Source organism: Xyrauchen texanus, chromosome 3 (assembly GCF_025860055.1).
Source record: "Xyrauchen texanus isolate HMW12.3.18 chromosome 3, RBS_HiC_50CHRs, whole genome shotgun sequence".
NCBI classification, from domain to species: domain Eukaryota; kingdom Metazoa; phylum Chordata; class Actinopteri; order Cypriniformes; family Catostomidae; genus Xyrauchen; species Xyrauchen texanus.
Genome location: NC_068278.1, coordinates 8,615,563 through 8,623,060, shown reverse-complemented (window position 1 = coordinate 8,623,060; position 7,498 = coordinate 8,615,563).

Below are 7,498 nucleotides of genomic sequence, written 5' to 3'. Positions count from 1 at the left end.
GACTTATAAAGCAATGGCTTACGTGCGATTGGCTAGGAGTTACCTAGCTAATGATGTGATGATGTACACCTGCTGGTCTTCCCGCTAGAACTACGCTTCACTTCCATTTACTAGTGATCTGGTGCCTTCTTTATATGCTGTTTTCATGGGCATGATTTTTGATAATTGTGAATGAACGTACACATGCAAACAAATGTTTGCAATTCACTATCATACACACGTTTTACTAACAAATCTGGGGAGTACGAAGCTATTTTAAATCCAGCTGAAAGTTTTCTGGAAGGTAACTTTTTTATGCAAATTACTCAGAATTTACTCATATATTTACTACATTTTCATGAATGAGGCCCATTTACTGTTAAAATACATCGGAACAATACTGGTTGTATCTCGTTTCCAAGCATGTTACGAATTAAATGTGATGACATCTAAACGCTCCATGAGTCTATAAAATGCACAAAAGACATTTGTTTAAAATCACCGCGTAAGGCACTCACAAAACGACTGTTAAAACAAATGTTGTAATTTCGAACAATACTGATTGTATCTTATTTCCATTCAATTTGCTCAACCCCCTGCATATAACTAATTAAATGTGAGCAAAAACACTTAAGATCCGTAAAGTTGTTTATTTAAAAAATGGATATAAAGGCAAAGATGCCGTAATATATATTATATTAGAGATATAAGAGAACTCACATAAGATTAAATGCATAGGCAAAAAAATTCAGCAATATGAAAAACATTATGAAGATATTATTTAAATTTTAAGAGAACCTATGTGAGAAAAAAACATTTTAAGGCATTTGATGCAAAATAAAATAAACACCCTCACGGCTGGTTCAGGATTTCTTCCTCAAGTTCCTTCAGCGTTTAATGTTAGTGGTCAAAACAGTTTTCTGTGCTTTAGCGCCACCATTTGAGACGGTTTTGGTAATTGCAGCAACCTCATATTTTATTGGTCAGGGAATTTCATCGCAGGGCAAAGAAACAAATATAGCCAGGACGAACTTTCAGGAAAACGTTGTACAGGCTGCTAAACACCTTCTTACTGTCATTAGTCCACATCCCGATCACTGCGGTTGCTGCATAGCCTGTACAGTTCCCTGTGGTGAAGTCTGTCCAGTTTCCTGAGGCTTTTGACGAGACTGTCCTGTTCCCTGTGGCCGTCGACGAGCCTGTACATGTGACCTGGAGCTCAGACAACATGAGCACACTAAAGGTCTGCACGGGCCTCTAAAATTATACCCAACCTGTACCCGAGGCCATATGATACAGACAGATTTTAAGCCCAAACCTGACCCAAAATCGCTTACTATCTAATTTCTTCTCCTAGCAAGTACTGTTGCAATAGGCTGTTTTATGTAAGCATAGAGGCATGATTCGTAACAGTAATGAAACAGTAAACATACACTGATTAACAAAGCACAGCAGCCCCTTAGTACACAAGAGCAGAAGGGAAAAATATATATATATTTGTTGAAACTTCACTTGGTGCAGAACAATCTGGAATAAAATGAAACAATGCAACAGTCCCCTCTATGCAGCCTGAACTTGTTTAGAATGTTGAATCTTTTTGACAACTGATGCTTAAAACAACAGAGCATTAGAAAGATGCAGTGGAAATGTCAAAGACATTCGTCCAGCATGTTTTTACATAGGAAAACAATGGGAAAACAGAACAGATGTGCGCAAAAATACGTTCATGTGAACGACCCCCTTACTCGTCCGTTCGCATGCATCTGTGAGAGAAACAAGTTCAGTAAGCCTGTTTATTTTGTAATTTATACAAACCTGACCTGAATCCCTACTCGAAAAACTGACCCGAACCCTACCTATATTCTAGAGGTTGCAGACCTCTAGAACACACTGGCATGAGGTTATTAGAGAGCTGGTGCAAACTTACCTACATCTGTACAATCGTTTCATGAAGTTATGTTTACACCAAAAACATGAGCCTTTCTTCTACAATGAGATTTAATTTACCAGTGAAGTCAACATGAACCAGACAGAGAAAACAGACGGCAGTTTTTTTAATTTTTTAGCGAAGAATGTTATTTAAATGTAGTTGAGAAAGTTTATGATAATATTTACTTCTAGGGTATCCATGGAAGCATTGTAGATTGCTGTTTATTCAATGTATCTGTAACACTTTGGTTGTACAGTATATGTTATACAAAATAAACAACAAAATAATGAATATGAGGAAAAGTCTGGTCTGTAGTAAGCATGCTATATTTCCTGTAACAATGCATGAAGCCTGCAAGTCACTTCCTTGATACCTACCAAGCTAATTATAGCTATTTTCTTGCATGCCACCCTATTGCTCCATCCTTTCTGGGGGTAGGCAATTTGCCTAATTAAGCAAGCAAAATGCATCGATGTAGCTACAGTAATTGGGCATGACCAATATATCTGAATGTATGCAAATGACAACGCGCCCTACAGGCGCGAACAGGGGGGCAGCAGCCTTTGAGGCCCATGTACAGTATAACTGCCATAGCTGAAAACATGAAAGCAAAGCCTGCAGGAAAATTCTGGATTTTAGGCTTAGCAGCATAAGCTGTTATCATGTCCTAACAAGAATAGGAAAGTAGATTGCGTGTCAGGGTAAAACATTGACATCAATGTCACAACTTTTTTTTTCTGATCTATTCAAAAATTGAATAAAAGGTTATTCATACAGACAATGACTTGAATACACCAGTGACAGGGCGGAGGGCGGGGCCGGGTCCTGATTATACCTCCGCCCTGTCACAACCTCTTCTGTAATGAAAATGTATTCAACTGCTGAATTCAAATAAATTTTTATATATTTTTTGGGGGCATAAATTACAAAATGTTAAGGTTATGTATGGAGCAGTCTGACGAAAAATCGGCAACAAGAGGTTGAATGTTTTGTCTACTGAAATCGGTGTACACTTTTTGAATGTCCAAACTGCACCTCCCAGTGGTTGAAATTGGAACTACAGTTGTGACGCATTGCACAAGTGCAAGAACTTAATTCTTTGAATGCATATGATGTGAAAGGAGCATAGCGTCCAATTTTCTGAAATATTTGAGTAGTAATTACATTAATATGTTCCTAACCCAAACCCTATATGTAATCATAACAATACTGAGACAAAAACAACTTTCACAAACATAACTACTCTTCATTACAGTACTTGAGTACATGTTTCATATCTTTCTTTCTATGAGTATAAATAAATCACAGAATATTTACTTTTAATTGAGTTGCTTAAAAATGAAGTATTCAACTTGCCTGTATTTATTTTTCACCAGAATTACAAAGTACAAAAAAAAAAAGACAATATCCCTGAATTTTCAGCATGGTATAAGCACTAAATATGCTTCCTGAAACATGCCTCTGCCCAGCACAACAGCAGTGTGCTCTCCATTGATAGAATAATGTCAATCTCTTCCTTGAGTCCTCCAGACTTCTGTTGTGCAGCGCAGAACACAAAGCTTATGCTGTCCATTTGAAATCTACAGTGAATACTGTACTCTAAGCGATGTGGAAGTAAAAAAGATTGACTTTTCAGACTACACATAATCACCCTTACTTAAAAGCACCACGTTTTACTGTGGCAATCAGTTCTCGAAGTGGGCTGGTACTCACCGAAATACCAGATCGAAAATAACGAGCAATATTTTCCACAGTACCATGAATTATTCTTGTATAGGCTACTGGCAGTTCTCATAAACCATTTATGTTTTGATCACAATAATAAAATGTTTTGTACGAAAGGTGGGGAGGGAGCATTTTACCTCACTCTTGGGGTAAAAGGCCCACAAACACAGGGTAAAACACCCCAGAGGAGTAATAGAAATATAGTGTAACTAGGGACAATAGTTACAGGGAACAATTGGTCAACTTAGGAAAATACTTTTGAGACAGCAAGATAAGAGAAGTAAAAAATTAAGATAATGCTTATTCAAAATAACCATTTTAGAAAAGGGTTAACCATAGTTAACATAGGGAAGTTATAAAAAAATTTTTTTTTTTAATTACCTTGACCAAAATTGAAAATGACAAATACTGGAACTCTTAAAATAAATGTGATAAATTCAGTGATTCTTATTAGCTACTTAAATTTGCAACATTTTATAAATGATTAAATATTAGATCAAACTACCTCAAATTAAAACTTTAGACATGACTCCAGTGGTTAAATACATATCTTCAGAAGCGATAGGATAGTGTCACGAAATGAATCAGGATCCAATTGCAGGAATGAGGGGAAACAAATATTTTAAAACAATACAAACAGGGAAACAAACTCACAAGGGAGAAAAACTGAAAAGCAAATCAATAACAAACTTCTAAACTGGAAGACGAAATGACAAAATGGACTGGAGGCTGAGCTAACAAAAAACAGATTAAACAACATGAGAACAATACAACAAACACAAGAGGATAGGGAGCACAATATTTCCAGGTGTCGGGATAGCACATGGCAAACGACAACACTAATTAAGACACGTGCAAATGTACAACATAATTCATACCGTAACAGTTTGTCGGGTGCTGGTTACTGGGCTGAGCAACAGACTGGTGGCTGGTGTCTGACGAGTGCTGATAACTATGCTGAACAACTGACTGGTAGCTAGCTTGGGCTGGTTGATGGCTGCCTACTTAAGCTAGTTGCTGGCTAAGGGTATGGGAAACAGACAGCTGGTAGCTGGTGTCTGATGGGTGCTGGCCACTGGACTGAGCAAAAGGCTGGTCAACAGCCATTGGGAACTGGACAGACACGTCAACAGGGAACTGTACAGGCTCGTCAAAGGTCACAGGGGGCAAGACAGACTTGACATCAGCCTGAGGAAACTGTACAGACTCAACCACAGGGAACTGTACAGGCTATGCAGCAACCACAGTGATCGGGAGTGCTGGCAGTGGCAGTGGAATGGCCTCCATGGCTGAGGGAGTTGGCAGCGACTGGGGAATGGCCTCCGTGGCTGTGAACACTGGCAATGACTGGGAAACAGCCTCTTTGGCCTGGAACGCTGGCAGCAAGTGGGTAACCGGGGGATGGCCTGGCAGCACTGGCAGTGGCTGGGGAACGGCCTCTGTGGTCATGAGCACTGGCAGCACCTGGGGAATGGCCTCTGTGGTCATGAGCTGGAGAACGGCCTCCGTGGCTGGCAGCGACTGGGAAACAGCCTCCGTGGCCACGAGTACTGGCAGCGACTGGGTAATGGTCTCTGTGCAGCCACAGACTCAGGTGTGGAGCTATGTCTCTTCCTACAAATAGTGATGGGAAGAGGGGCTGCAGCACCCACCGTCAGTGAGGGGGCATCACTGTCCTCAGGCTGGGATGAAGAGAGAGAGCCTTCCGAGTCACAGTCTGAGATAAAATAATCCCACTTTAAAACCAATTTTATGGCTCGATAAGAGTTTCCTCTTTACCCCCAAAACGAATACAAGACTTGATGGGCTCAACCAGGCCTGCCACAAAAAGATCAATGAGGCACTCCTGGTTGAAGCCCAAACCCGAGGCCAATGCTAGAAATTCCAGCGAATACTCCTTCACCCTGTATGTTCCCCCAGCGGAGACAAAAGAGCTTGGATTTAGCTGCTCTTTGGCGAACTGGAGACTCGTAACTGGAGAAATATTTCTGCTGGGTCCATTAGTGGTCAGATTGTTCTGTCACTTTATGAATCAGGAATGAGGACCCAATTGCAGGAATGAGGGAAAATAAAGATTTTATAGCATAAAACAATACAAACATGGAAAACAAAATCTCACAATGGAGAAAAACTGATCAATAGCAAATCAATAGTAAACTTCTAAACGGAAAGACAAAATGACAAACCGGAAAGGAGGCTGGGCAAACAAAACACCTTCTTGAGAACAAAATAATCACAATATATGTGATTTAAAGGGAGCACAATATATACAGATTGAGAACATGAGGAACAGGTGAAGGCAATCAACATAATGAGGACTAGGCTAGAGAGTAATACTGCGTTCCATTCAACTAGGAAAAGTGCAATGGAACACCAACTTGCAAAGTCATGCAGATATTTTAAACTCTGATTTCGCCGAGATGCAGGTGTGTGACGCCACACAATCATGTCGGCACCCAGGAAGATATACAAATAAGTGATAAACATTCACTTGTATTAAATAATATTGATAAATGAGTCAAAGTTCCAACATTACATGATATTAAAGCATGTTTAACAAACGTTAGCAGAGTAGCAGGTGTTCAAAACATGGTAAATTATACTCTCTTTTAAAAATCGTACATGTGTAGCACAAATGCTAGCGTTTTTGAATTGGGTTGCTCTATAACCTTTATAGAAGGTGCTGTTTAATGTTTCCTTAAACATCTCCTTCTGAGCATCTGGCAATGGAATGCATTTATGTTTGGAGATCGGAGATATCAAGTTGGAATATCCTACATCAGAGCTGAATGAAACACAGCATGAGGCCAGAGGGAACGAGGAGGCAGGGTCAGGACAGCACATGGCAAACCACAACACTGACTAAGACACAGAAGATAAACAGACAAAGAACATAGGGCAGACTGAGTGGGACCAGGACAGAATAGGTGTGGGTGAGAAACATATCAAGATTTAAGTCCTTATAAATCTCCAGTTTCACTTTCACATTTGAATTATTATGTTTTCAGCGATTCACATTTTTCGTGCATATCACAACCTACAGGGCAAAATTTATAGAAGGTGCTTTTCCAAAAAAAAGGAATTAAATATTGACCTGTTTCTCACCCACATCTATCATATCGCAATTGAAAATTTTCCTCAAAGTAATGAAGTGTGCCTTAAATATCACACAGGCAGAAACTTACACATGAGGCCTGTGAGGCCAGAGGTCAGTGCTCTGTCTGTTACACCAAGGCCCTGTCTTTCCCTGCTGCTCCACCCTGTTCTATGTGCCTGTTTTTCCCAGACTGTTTATTTGTGGTGGTAATACATTCTTATTATCATTGCAGGCCCATGCCTCCTGCAGCAGGACTCGCGTGGTCCTCCGTTTCCTCTGAGGAAGGAAACCACACTTTAGGAACGAGGCCAGAAACACACTGCCAAAAGAGATAGACTCACACTACAAAAAATGCGAGAAATAACTTGCAGGCAAGGATGGACTGATACAGCCTAGGATCTATGCTGTCCTAATAATAACTATTGCCTTATCTAGTCCATATATTGATTTTCACCCTACTGAAATAGCCTTTTTTTTTACATCACAAAGGCAGTGTGATTAAATTGAACAATAAAGAGTAAATCGCTATTAATGTTACATGATTAGGCGATTAAGAGGAACATGTAATGTGGTCATACACACCTATGTTCAAATCCTATGTCAATAATTTAACATACGATCATTTAATAAACTACAGTAGGTTTGGGTTAATTTAATTGTATTTATTTAGTTATTTTACTTATTTTAATAACCTGATCTTACTGCACTATGCTGTACTGAACATCCAGCCTATATTTAACACATTTTTGTGAGGTTTACGCTTAAAA